Source organism: Podarcis vaucheri (assembly GCF_965113315.1).
Source record: "Podarcis vaucheri genome assembly, chromosome: 15".
Lineage (NCBI taxonomy): Eukaryota > Metazoa > Chordata > Lepidosauria > Squamata > Lacertidae > Podarcis > Podarcis vaucheri.
Genome location: NC_138753.1, coordinates 22518880 through 22533798, shown reverse-complemented (window position 1 = coordinate 22533798; position 14919 = coordinate 22518880).

Sequence of the window (14919 nt, the reverse complement as noted above, 5' to 3'; positions counted from 1 at the left end):
CCCCCCTGCAATCCCTACACAGATCTGGCTGGCACAGGGCACAAAACCACAGCTCGCCCCTATACACGAAGCCAAGCCAGAGCACAACTAAATGCAGCACAGCCATCTTCGAAAAACTCTTCACAAGCTCAAGAGGTCAAGACACGAAAGCTTTAGCAACTAATCCACACTTAATGACCCACCTAAGTGGTATTCAGAATATCACTCATGAAATCACTCAAGATATCCCTCAAGTAATTAAGGAACAAAAGAAGAAAAGGCACACTAATCTAGGAACTTCCTCTCTGCCCAGAACGTTGGAGGCTATACACCACACCCCCTCAACAGTATTTATAGGAACTCAAACACTAAGACCCTGCTCTGTTCCAGTAACAAGAAGCCGAAAGCACCAGCCTGAAGATGACGAGTGAGACCTCGTCGAAACGTCGCCCAGACACCCCAACTCTTACACGGGAAGACACCCGAAGACACCAAAACCTGCATTCCTGTACCCGTGAAAATCTACGAAAGCATATATATATATATATATATATATATATATATATATATATATATGCCCCAAACTCTACGGTCTCCCCAAGATACACAAAGAAGGAACACCACTCAGACCAATAGTCAGCTCCATAGGCTCACCTCTACAAAATCTCGCTAAATTTCTCGCTAAGCAACTTCAGCCCTATGCAGAATCCATCGCTTCACACGTTACTAACTCCTTCCAGTTCATAGAAACAATAAAGAAGCAATACCTACATCCCGATGACCTACTTGTGAGCTTCGATGTTGTATCTCTCTTCACTCAAGTGCCCATTAATGAAGCCTTGACAGCCATTCAAAACAAATACAACCCCCCCAAATACATCCTGGACCTGACCAACCACTGCCTAACCAACACGTACTTCATCCACAATGGACAAAGATACAAACAGATAGAAGGAGCACCTATGGGATCACCCCTCTCACCGGTCATCGCAAATTTGTACATGGAACACTTTGAAACCAATGCTTTAGACAAGTCAGAACACAAACCCAAACTTTGGCTCAGATATGTTGACGACACCTTTGTAATTTGGCCACACGGGAAAGAAAAACTAGATAGCTTCCTCACACATCTCAACAGCCTACACCCCAAAATACAATTCACTATGGAAATAGAAGACAACAACCAACTCCCCTTTCTTGACGTCCTAATCTACAAAAAACCTGATGGCTCCCTAGGACACACTATCTACCGGAAAAAAACACACACCAACCGCTACTTACATGCACAATCACACCACCACCCTGCACAAATAAACTCCGTAGCCAAGACTCTCATCTCCAGAACCAAACGCCTGGCTGACAAAGACCACTTGACAACTGAGTTACAGAATCTCTCAAATGTGTTAATCGCCAATGGATACCAGAAAAACAGGGTTACGAAGCTAATCCAAAAAGAAACACCCCCCAAAAACCAAGACACAGAAGAAAACAATGGCATGGCCCTCCTTCCTTATATCAAGGGCACTACAGACAAAATTAGCAAAATCCTCCATAAACACAATATCAAAACAGCCTTCTGCACCAACCAAAAAATAGCCAATATCCTCAGAAACCCAAAAGACAAAATCCAGCTGGAAAACCAAGGGGTCTATGAAATACCCTGCAAAGTCTGCCCAGCCACGTACATTGGACAAACAAACAGACGAATAAATGCACGTATCGCAGAACACAAGAATGCCGTCAAAAAAGAAGAAAAAACTTCCTCTCTTTTCCAACACATGAAAGAAACAGGACACGAAATTAATTTTGCAGATTCCAAATTGCTCTTTAACATGGAACATCACCACAAGAGAATAATCATGGAAGCCATCGAGATAGAGAAACACCCTCACAACATGAACAAGCGTGACGACACGTCCCGCCTGCCAGACATCTGGAAATTAGCCCTCCCCACAAAAACCGACACCAGAACCAGAGGCACACAGAACGCCGTCACCAATCAACCACACCAGACCCAAACCCAGACCCTCTCCACAGACATATTACAGACTCCATCCAGTAGCCAAACTATAGTGGCACCTCCGGATGCTGCACCCCCCTGCAATCCCTACACAGATCTGGCTGGCACAAGGCACAAAACCACAGCTCGCCCCTATACACGAAGCCAAGCCAGAGCACAACTAAATGCAGCACAGCCATCTTCTCAGAAAAACTCTTCACAAGCTCAAGAGGTCAAGACACAAAAGCTTTAGCAACTAATCTACACTTAATGACCCACCCAGTGGTATTCAGAATATCACTCATGAAATCACTCAAGATATCCCTCAAGTAATTAAGGAACAAAAGAAGAAAAGGCACACTAATCTAGGAACTTCCTCTCTGCCCAGAACGTTGGAGGCTATACACCACACCCCTCAACAGTATTTATAGGAACTCAAACACCAGATTCTGCTCTGTTCCAGTAACAAGAAGCCGAAAGCACCAGCCTGAAGATGACGAGTGAGACCTCGTCGAAACGTCGCACAGACACCCCGACTCTTACACGGGAAGACACCCGAAGACACCAAAACCTGCATATATATATATATATATATATATATATATATATATATATCCATACTGTGCTTTTTATTTTGAAAATGACTTACAGAATGCCTTAGAGTTAAGCAGTACTGTATACCAAGATATGGAAGGAAGGAAGAAATACTCTGCAGCATAAACTTCCCCAAGCTTATCCACAATATTGCTGTCTGGAGGGGTAACTCTTGCATGATAGCACAACAAAAGAAAAATCAGGGAGGAAATCCCAGTAGGAAAATTTACAGGATTTCAGTGGGAAGCTACGGGACATGCACTGTTTGGAAATGAAGCAGCATATCCACCCCAAAATGCTTGCAGGCACAAATAGAATTGAAAGTGGAAATGAATATAACCACCCCAATACCATCCTGAGCACAAATCATCATGAATGCACAATGCAAAGGCTGTCTGACACAACCTCAAGTGAATACTCAGAAGCCATGGCAAATTCCAGGGGTCTGGTGCATAGTGAACAGTGTCATTGGACCAGTCCTGTGGAATGCTCTTCCTAAGGAGATCCAGCAGGCATCTTCTACATTAACCTTTAAATGTTTGCTGAAAACCTTTCTGTGCTGCCAGACTTACCCAGACCACATATTTCCTGTAAAAGTCAGCGGGTGATCTGTAAATTTGCATGTGGTCTTCATTGTGCAATTGTTGTAAACAGCTTTGATTTTCTTTTTTGAAGTTGAGATGCAGAAGTGGCCTTTTTAAACAAATAATATAATAAATAATCTTACATACCTTGCGCAAAGTGTGGAACCTTGCACGACCCAAGAATGTGGCTCCACTGCTCCTTTGGAATGCCAAGCTAGAAAGCATTTAGCAGGCCCATATATTGAAAGCGGCTCAGTTTCTGGACCCCTTCACACCTAGGAAGTTGCCTTATACAGTGGTACCTCTGGTTAAGAACTAAATTCGTTCTGGAGGTCCGTTCTTAACCTAAAACTGTTCTTAACCTGAGGTACCACTTTAGCTAATGGGGTCTCCCGCTGCCGCTGCACGATTTCTGTTCTCATGCTGAAGCAAAGTTCTTAACCTGAGGTACTATTTCTGGGTTAGCGGAGTCTGTAATCTGAAGCATCTGTAACCTGAAGCATCTATAACCCGAGGTACCACTGTATAGAGTTAGATCATTGGTCGATCTACCTCAGTATACACTGACTAGCAGAAGCTCTCCAGGATTTCAGAGACGGTTCTCTCCCAGTCCCACCTTGGAGATTCCATCAAGGATTAAAACTGGGACCTTCATGCAGAACAAATACTCTGCTCCTGAGCTACCATATTTTTTGCTCCAGAAGACGCACCTGACCATAAGATGCACCTAGTTTTTAGAGGAGGAAAGGAGGAAAGCCCCGTTTTTGGGAGGGGATCAGTTCACAGTTGTGCACCTTCTTTTGCAAAGGGGAAAAGCCCCTTTTTTGAGGATCAGCTCAAAGTTGTTGAGCTTACTTTGCAGAGGGAAAGAATCCTGTTTTTATGGGGTTCAACTCACAGTTCTGCAGCTTCTTTAGGAAAGCAAAGGGAGCCATTTCTACAGTTTCCAAACAGATAATCTAATCAGCCAGTCACATGTCGCTGGGGAAACCCGCCTCTGTCTGCAGAACATTCAACAATGGAGGCCTGGGCAAGGGGGTAGGGCCAGAAAGGGAGCCAGCGATCGGCCACACATTCACTCCATAAGACGCACAGACATTTCCCCTTACTTTTTAGGAGGAAAAAAGTGCATCTTATGGAGCGAAAAATACGGTACAGCTTCTTCCCCTAGATTCCCTGCAGAGCAAGGGCTGCTTCTGCAAGGCACAAAGCGACATTGCAATGGTGTGCATGTGAGGTGGGTCTTTCTCAAAGAATTGCCTTCACCAGAAAAACACACACCAAACCACATGATCAGCCCTGCCCACATGTGCAGTCACACACTTGCTGTGACAATGTGGCATTGCACCATGCTGAAGTGGCCCACACTCAGTGGTGGAGTTTTCTTTCTTTCTGGGTCTACTCCAGTTTAGGCTCTGTCTCCCAGCTCCCCTCCTTTATATTCACTTAGGTGACAGGGAGATGCATGAGCACCCATGTCCAAATTTGCTATAATAATAATAATAATAATTTATTATTTATACCCCGCCCATCGGGCTGGGTTTCCCCAGCCACTCCCAAAAGAACATTAAAAACACGATAAAAGATCTGACATAAAAAACCTCCCTGAACAGGGCTGCTTTCAGATGTCTTCCAAAGTCAGATAGTTGTTTATTTCCTTGACATCTGGTGGGAGGGCGTTCCACAGGGCAGGCGCCACTACTGAGAAGGCCCTCTGCCTGGTTCAGCTCTCCCCCAGAGTGCCACTGAGGCAGCTGCCTCAGCAAGCCTCATTATAGCACTGGCCCTGCCTTAGGTCTCCCAGATATTGCCTGCAATCCTGCAACAGAGTAAAATTTCCATACTGCATAAGAACTGCTTATCTATAGATAATAATCATCCCACCCCAAAATGGTAACACTTTGAAGCATCTCTTAGTAGGGCCCAAAACTTGTTTCTCTGATTAGATGTGATAATCCCCCTAAATACAAAGCTTGAGAACCTATTTTTTAATGAAAGCTTCAGAGGGATATCAAAGAACTATTTACTCGCATCTAATATTTTAATTAGATTATATTCTCAATTTAACCCATTACACACACACACACTGCTTTGATGAGCTGCACGCCTAGTGTTTGGCCCCAGATGCTGGAGGTAATGAATGCTGGACCTCTTTGATTTAATAAGCATTTCTGCCTTTCCAGTCTGACTCTCTTTGTATCTATTTTTTATTAGTATTATTATTTTTTTCCTGAGCCCATAGAATTTGGTTAATTGAAGGAGTCTCTTACCACCACACATTAAGGGCTCTAAATTAGCATTCCCTTTTCCGATTAGAAAATGCAAGCGGGCATTTTTGCTTTGATCCAAGGATTTAGCTGAAGTAGCCCGTGCTCCCTTGAAAATGAGCTGATGGCCTTGTTATTAGGATAAAATGCAAATGAGGCCATGTGTTAGGAAATGCTTAATGTCTTAATTGATCACCTTCTGTACTGTCTGTGCCTTCCTTACATCTTCCACATCACCTGGAAATGAGGACGCCATTGAAAAAGGCAGGTACAACCTCAGCTTTTAGGGACATTCAAATTGTACCCATTAAACCCCTAAATTGTACCCATTAATCCCCTAAACACACGCACAGCACTTTAACTTTTAACAATGCCCTGTCACTTCTTTTAACAGTGAACTTGGGCAATCAATGAAGATATTTATACTTTCATTTTCAATTCCTTGAAGAACTCCATCTCAGTCTTCGGACATTTAGCTTATTCTCTTTGCAGAGTGGTATTTCAATTGTTGTTGGCTGAGATAGTTGGAAAAGGGGAGAGAGCCATTGCTGGGTGGTGGAGCATAGAGTAGTCTATGCAAATAGTGTCTGTGTCTCTAGGTAGAGCTGTCTGAAACCCTGGAGAGCTGCTGCCAGTCAGTGTTGACCTACTGAGCTGTATGGACCCAGGTGGTCTGACTTGGTGGTAGTTTCATTGTTGTGAATGTCCTCTAAAGGTTGAGTGGCTAAAACTTACCAAAGGGTCACTGAAAGTGCTGACTTCTCTTTTTTTAATCCTTTGAGGCCAGACATTTAGAGGCTGTTGCTTTTTTATTATTTACAGCAGTGATTAAAAGACAGGGAGGCCTTGCAATACCTTTGCCAGTCAATGCATGTCTGTAATGTCTTCCTTGTATGGGGTTGCTTTGAAATTCCAGGAGTTCTTGGGAAGTAACCATGCCCCCAGCTTGAGAAAGATGCACAGTGCATGTAAGTCCCATGGTGATCAATGGGGCTTACTCTCTTGTAAGCATGCTTGGGCTCTAAGCCTCCAGGGTTTCTCAAACTTGGGTCTCCAGATGTTTTTGGACTACAGTTTCCAGCATCCTGGACCGCTGGTCCTGCTAAGCTAGGGATGATAGGAGTTGTGTTCCAACAACAGCTGGAGACCCAAGTTTGGGAAACAGTGCATATTAGAGCAAGGGTAGGGAGTCTGTGGTCTTCCAGATGTTTCTGGATGCCAGCTCACATCATCACTGACCATTGGCTGTGCTGTCTGGGGCTGATGGGAGTTGGAGTATGGCAACATCTGGAGGGCCAAAGGTTCCCCACTGATCCCTGTATTACAGGAATATTAGTCAGGCTGGCATGAGAAAAACAAAATTAATAAGTAGAAGGTCACAGCACTGATCCATGTCTTACAGGAATATTAGCCAGGCTGGCATGAGAAAAATAAAATTAATAAGTAGATGGTCGCAAGAAGAGGACAAGCAGAAGTGATTTAATGGAAATGCTAGCAAGTAAGGGGATATGTTTGTTTTTACTTAGGTTGTCAACCACTTTGAGGATTTTGATTTTTAAAGAGGGTTGTAAAATTAGAAATAAAGTGTTGTCTTTGTGTCAAGAGGTAGACTACTCTGGAATACAAATATTTTACCTTCCTAACCATGTTTAATGACTGTGTTTATATTATATCCTAGACAACATGATCCCCCGTTTCGGAATGATAGCTTTTTGCTATCCTATCATTAGAATGAAATGTGGAGGGCGCGCAATTTAGCTTGTTATCCAAAAGAACAGGTCAGACTGCCCTTTTAAACTTCCAGATCAACAATATTTTCTTTCTGTGCAGTCAGGAAAAGGAGTTTCCCTTGGTTAAAAGGCACAGTCTTTATGGTTTAACCTTCAAGCTTGCATTAATCAGCAGACGTTGTTTTTCAAACTGTGCTCCAGAGAACCTTGAGGGGTTCCAAAGAAACAGATCTTGGGTAACTCAGTGAAATTATCCATCACAGCACACAAGCGACCATGTCAGACCAATGGAATAGCTGCAGAGAAATGCACATTATGTTCCACATTATGTACAGCACTTGACGGATGGAGTCAATGTGGAAATGCACCCACTGCTGTGTGTTCAAATGTACAATCACCAGTCCTCTTGTGGATCAAGCTTGAGGAGAGACATTTATGCATGTTTTCAGCAGAACCTGTCTGTACACAGCATCAGTTGGCTAGAACCAGTGATGCAATGAACTCACCGCAAGCCCTTTTTGAACGTTCATATCAGTGTGACTTTTTTTTGTACCAACAAGCAGTTTTTCAGTTTTTAGACAACATTGTTGTACTCTTATTAAGGATTAAGAGACCCGTGCATGTTTGATTGGATACAGATGCATTCAGTCCTTGGAAATATTTCTTTAAAGGCAGGCAGTTTGTCTGAAGCACAGGGACAAGTGCAGATCAGATGAACAAGATCTACATTCAAATGGCTGGCCAGTACATCTGTCAAATATAGGGCAAAGATGTGGGGGGGGGGATCCAGACTCAGAAGTGGGGGAAACCATAGAGTTGAATCAAGACACTGGTTGTGTGCACATCGTACATCCAAACCACCTGACTTCCCCCAAAGTATCCTGGGAGTTGTAGTTTAAGGGTGCTGGGAATTGTACCCCTGTGAAGGGCAAACTAGAGTTCCCAGGATTCTTTAGGCAAACCCAAGTGCCCTAAATGCATTATATATATATGAAGCTTTAGGCTGCGATCCTAACTCTGCTTACCTGGGAGTAAGCCTCTTTGAATTAGATAGGGCTTGTTTTCTGAGCAGACACGGTTATGGGTACAGCCCTAGTCATACTGTACTTGTTAGGGTTCCATTGATCTAAATGAGCCAAAGGATGACTAAGACTAGAACGAACCCACAATTCTAATTTGTGGGTCATTTGTATGTAGCCTCAGTTCAAACAGAGTTTTGGCCAGAACTGTTTATGAACTGAGTGTATGCACTAGGCTATCAGCAGTGTTCCTGCAGCATGTGACCGGGTGGGTGGGTGTCCCTGTGCAAACTGAGTTTGTTCCATGACGACAGAAAGCTTGAAATCCACCATCATTTATATTTATAGCAAGTTCATCAGCCCATTTACAAGGGAGTTGAAATGAGGCTCAAATGAAAACTGGATTTCTGTCGAGGGGGTGGGTTGTTTCTCCTCAGAGAGAAAAGGGGTAGCCAATGTGTGATCACTTCACCACACAGCCGGAGCCCCCGGTCTTTCAGCATTTGGTTGCATCTAACAGTGTCAGCCTTGAGCCCATTTCAATAGGTACAAATCAAGAACTGTGCTCAGGGGTGAAGTGATTTGGAGAAGTGGGGCCTACCCTCAACCCATCTTAGTGGTATGAGATGTGATCCATGAGAGGCAGTCAAGTACAACATTCTTTGTAATGCTAGAGAAGACATGCAACGGAATGTTTGGTCCAGCCAGTCAAAACTTCCTGTTCCTCTTGGCTGGTGCATCCTTCCTTTTGCGTGTGATAGAAGGTGGGTGTGACAAAACCTGTCCAGGTAACAAAAGGACGAATCTCACAGCACACCTCCCTTTTTTACCTCCTCCTTCGTCTGACCAGCTTCTAGCTAGGACTGCTCTGCTAGCTCTCAGCTAGCAGAAACACTGGGATTATTCCCCCATATGGGGTAGATCCACATGTACATATTTGAAACTAAGTCTGCCTTCAGGATTCCAACTGTGAACTAATGTAAGTAAACTTCTTTTATTAACTTTGAATAAGATTGTTGCGTCTTTATTCTTTTAAGAGGGATTCAAGGGAACTTACCAGAAACACACAATTCAATCTGAGACAGACTGAATTGTATAATAGTGAAAAGCTCACACGAGCCTGCAACCAGCTATCTGCTGTGCATGTAAAGGGGGAATGTAAACTCTGCTAAGTAAAGAAACTTGCTAGCGCAAGTCAGGAAAGATATTAATAAACAATATATCCTCTCCTGTGATCCTGAACATTCCCACAAGTGGACCCGCTAAAAGGACCTGTCAGTGGCACAGCACTATAAGCAGAAGTCTCTGACGCAAAGCCCAGCCCTGCTGTTTATGCAATACTTGCAAAATAAGTGCACACAAACATACACCACCTGTAATATGGGGACAAAAGTACTGGCCTACCTTCCAGGCTCATTTTAGAAATTCCTAAGATGTTGTATGTTTAACATCTTCTTGGGCGATCACTCGTAGCTGAGTAAGATTGTCTTCCACAAACACGGTCTTAACTGAGTCCGTAAGTGACTGTGGAGGCCAATTCTGGATCCACACATCCTTCCACAGTGGGGACAAAGTTTTCTGGGCAGGAGCTGATCATGGTGAGGGTTTGCCAAGAGTGCCTTCCTCTTAGCACGTTTCTCCCTAGCGTCCTGAATTCAAGTGTCTTCAAAGCCCATGACACCTTTGATAAAGGCTGTTCTCCACTTGGAGTGCTCGCAAGCCAGTGTTTCCCAATTGTTGGTGTTTATACTACATTTTTTAAGATTTGCCTTAACCAGGTGCCTTCAGTGTATTGGTTTTGGTCTCTGCAAAACACTTCATTCTAGCCACAGAATTTTGGCACGTAATTTTGTCAACATGGTTTTAAGAAGTGTAAGTGTTTTAAAATTGCCGTACTGATTTCATTTCATGTTTTCAAATGCTTATGTAACTTGTTTCTAATGTTTTGCCTAGAATCATAGAATCATAGAATCATAGAATCATAGAGTTGGAAGAGACCACAAGGGCCATCGAGTCCAACCCCCTGCCAAGCAGGAAACACCATCAGAGCACTCCTGACATATGGTTGTCAAGCCTCTGCTTAAAGACCTCCAAAGTAGGAGACTCCACCACACTCCTTGGCAGCAAATTCCACTGTCGAACAGCTCTTACTGTCAGGAAGTTCTTCCTAATGTTTAGGTGGAATCTTCTTTCTTGTAGTTTGGATCCATTGCTCCGTGTCCGCTTCTCCAGAGCAGCAGAAAACAACCTTTCTCCCTCCTCTATGTGACATCCTTTTATATATTTGAACATGGCTATCATATCACCCCTTAACCTCCTCTTCTCCAGGCTAAACATGCCCAGCTCCCTTAGCCGTTCCTCATAAGGCATCGTTTCCAGGCCCTTGACCATTTTGGTTGCCCTCCTCTGGACACGTTCCAGTTTGTCAGTGTCCTTCTTGAATTGTGGTGCCCAGAACTGGACACAGTACTCCAGGTGTGGTCTGACCAGAGCAGAATACAGTGGCACTATTACTTCCCTTGATCTAGATGCTATACTCCTATTGATGCAGCCCAGAATTGCATTGGCTTTTTTAGCTGCCGCGTCACACTGTTGGCTCATGTCAAGTTTGTGGTCAACCAAGACTCCTAGATCCTTTTCACATGTACTGCTCTCAAGCCAGGTGTCACCCATCTTGTATTTGTGCCTCTCATTTTTTTGCCCAAGTGCCTTTTCATTGGAATTTTAATGACTATTTTAGACTGCTGTTCTAGAGTCAGTGGCATATAAATTTTGGAAAATAAATAAATACATAGTGCTTTGGAGACATTCCACTCTGATTCTTTCAGAGTGTGTGATTTTAATCCCTCTACCCCCACAAACATCCATCTATCTATGCATCCCTATGTTCCTTTGACTGAGGTAGGGCAAGCCCCCCCTCGCTGCCACTTCAAGTTATGTCCGTCGATTATAGGTAATCATGTGGGTTTAATTTGATTAGTTGATCAAGCTGCTGATTACATTTGCTTACACTTTCATATGAGTAAACACAGTAGTTCTGAATCAAGAAACATACAGTGGTACCTTGGGTTAAGTACTTAATGTGTTCCGGAGGTCCGTTCTTAACCTGAAACTGTACTTAACCTGAAGCACCACTTTAGCTAATGGGGCCTCCTGCTGCTGCTGCGCCGCCGGAGCACGATTTCTGTTCTCATCCTGAAGCAAAGTTCTTAACCTGAGGCACTATTTCTGAGTTAGCGGAGTCGGTAACCTGAAGCGTATGTAACCCGAGGCACCACTGTACTTTGCTCGTTTTCAGATGGTACACATCTGTATTGCTGCAGGCACATAGGACTCTAGCTCCCATCAGCCTCAGCCAGCATGGCCAATGGGCAGAGTTGATGGTGGTTGTAGTCTAAGAACATACAGCAAGCCACAGGTCCCCCATAAAGGAAATATTCCCATCCTGGGTGTGAGAAGTGGCTGGTGCCTCTGCCAAGACGGTGCTGACTATCCTCTCTTTCCCCATGTATTGGTATTAAAATACATTTTAAAAATAAATAAATCTGGTCAATATATCAGGTCCCCATTTTAGTCAAGTAAGGTTGTACTCCTGTGCCCCTTTACAAGAGAGTGGGTCCCTTTGAACTCTGTGAGATTTAGTTCTGAATACTGTAGACATATATAGGATTACACGGTGAATGTTTGTAATCAATTGATTGGGTTGCAGTCCTTAAATGAGGAAAGGGGAATGCCCGGTTGAATTACTGACTTTGTCATAAGATTAGCATAGCTGTTAAAGTGACTGAGATGTTTCCTTCCTTCCTTCCTTCCTTCCTTCCTTCCTTCCTTCCTTCCTTCCTTCCTTCCAACTTTTCTCTTGTCCTTCCTTCCAAAAGAGCAGGGTTATTTCTCTGGAACTATCTAACTATAGGTTTTTTAAAAGGCTGATTTGAATCAGCAGCACGAATCAGCAAAGGCAGGCTGCCTATTAGGTCTTGCAAATGGTTACACTACTCCTTTTGACGTGATACAAATATTTTATAATTTGAGAAACACTACCCCACTTTTCTTTTAATTAAAAAACAAAACCCTTTCTTTTCTGAATGCCACATCTGCAAACTGATCCTTTGCCCAGAAGCAAGACCCAGTGATTTCAGTGGGGCATTCAGTCAAGTCTTGCATGATTCGACTGCAGCCTCACAGCAGAAGGAGCCTGTGCATTTGCTCCCATTTCACTCTATGGGGTGAAGTAAGAAGAAATGGCCCGTTTTGCTGTGGCGGGAACAGTTCTGCAAGATCCTGGCGGACAGCTAACTTTGAAGAGGACGGAGGGATAGGGAAAATAAACCCCATCCCTCCTTACACATAAACCCATTAAGGCTGTTGCAACCACTTACTTGGGAGTAAGACTGTCTCCTCGAATGTAGCACGAGGGTCTTACTTCGGAGTAAATATGCATGGCTGAATCTTTTGTCTGAGTTGGTTTCGTTACCGCAAGAGAGTCGCAAGATGACAATCACCCATTCTTCGAATGTTTATTTTGTTTCCCTACGTGCGATTTGTAAAAATTATATTTTTAGTAGTAGTATATTTTCGCTAATATTCTCCAAACCCACAAAAACGGGGGAAACATACATTATTTCAAGCATTTAACTTTTGTATACATGAGTGAACAAGTCCGACGTTGGCTGGGAAAACTCGAGAAAGGATCAGACCGTGGGGATGAATAATCGGGACCTCGAAAGGCCAAAGGGACAAGGAAACAGTGGCGAGCGAAGCACAGGATCAAAGCTGTAATCTGGCCACAGGCTCCGAGGGGCGGGAAGTTTGGCTTTAGGGGTCCTTTCACACAGCAAAGTAGACAAGGGCTGTGTCTCTCTTCCAAACGCACCCCGAAAAGCTCCCGTTCTGCAGAAGGCTTAGGCAAGATCTAAGTAAACTAGACCCGAAGGGAATTTTAGTCCTACAGTGTAATTGAACGTGAAAATCCTTTCCTTGCAGGCAGCAGACATCCATCACCAGGGTCTTTTTTAAGGGTTCAATTCTAGGGAGGTTTTCTTTTCTAACATGGTATGAGGAATGTGTGGCTTGCTCAAATGGCGGTGGGAGAAAGCTTAGTGGAAGAGAATAAGCAGGAAATTAACTGGAACTTGGACACGGTTATAGGGGATAGCAAGATGAAATTAAGAGAAGGAGTGTCTCTCTGTCTCTCTCACACATACTTCCTTACTCTTGCCAATTGCCAATTGGTCAATTACGCGCGCGCCCCCAAAAAGTTTTCTTGGAAGGCGCTGCGCTCTGCTCTGTCCTTGCAACCAGGCTTCTTTTCTAACCACCCTAAAAGCTGTTTATTGGGGGGGGGGGGAGCGTTTAATAAGGACAGGAAAACAACAATGTCATGCGCTTGAGAGCTTTTGCGTTACACAGGGTGAGTTTTTTCTTCTTCAAGAGGTGAGATTCTTCTGAGAGGGCTCTCAGGCACTTTACAAAGAACAACAGGGTTTGTGGCTTCAGTCCTGCGCGCACTTATTGGGTGGGTAACATGGGATGCCACAGGCCTTACTTCTGGACGATGAGCACGCACCGAATTGCGCGATTCTGTGCAGACTGGCCTGAAATCAGTAGGACTTACTTCTGAGTAGACATACCCACGACTGTCTGCTCTTTTAAGGACACGCATCTCCCGGCCGTCCTGTGCGTGTTTGCTCAGAAGTCCCTCCCGTTGAACTCAACGGCGCTTCCTCCCAAGTAACAGTGTCCCAAGGAAGTGGGCATAGCACTGCAGTCTTTAAAGACCCGTCAGACTGTTGTTTTGCAACAGCAGAAGGCGAGAGGGTAGAATTCCCACACAGCCAGACGCTTAAATAGCTTGAGAATCTTTGCAGGTTCATCTGTCTTCCCCCTCTTTGGAACGGATTTTATTTATTGGCTTCTTCAAGCCATCAAACCTCCTGGATACTTTGGGAGGGTATTATTTTTCATTAGGATCTCAGAGCTGGAGAAGACCTCAGAGGTCATTTAGTCCAGCCTCCTTGCCCTTGCAGAATGTCCACAGCGACGACAACTTTCCAGAGGTCATCCAGCCTAGCAAAGTACAAATCTTACCTTTTTTCAAGTAGAAAAACGCCTTACCTTTCTGTAGAGGTAACTTTCCCCCTCTCCACGCCTTTCAGTACAGCGTTTGAAGGCAAATGCCTAATTCTGACTTTTGTCTCTTAAAATTTCCAGTGCTAAATTTGTCCACATTTTTTTAAAAAATCCATAGCTATATTTGTATTATAGCAATATTTTTGAGAGCAGACGCCCAACTTTCTAGAGAAAATGACTTTTTTAAAAAATCCTATGTACAGCGTGGTATAAATTTTAGGCACAATCCCTTTATAATTAAGCACCCTAAGAATCCATTTATCCCAAGGAGAAAGATCTAAGCGCGCGCTTTAACTCCCATTTTGAAACTAATGGGACTGCAAAGTGTTTCTAACTTTGCTTGGATCGTGGCCTTTACTTGCAACGGTCTTACTAAGTTTGCAACCCTGTGTGCGCTCACTCGGGAGCAAGTCTTAGTGAAGGCGGAGAGGTTTACTTCTGAGCAAACAGGCGCCATAGGATCGGGCTGTTTGGGGATAGAATCTCAAGCATTCTGAGAATTAAATTTCCTAGAAATGATGTTTTTCACGCGTATTATTAAATGGCCTTACTGACGTTACCTTCTTTGCATCTTCCACGTAATAGAGATCGAAGAGTTCATGGTTTATATTTGCATTC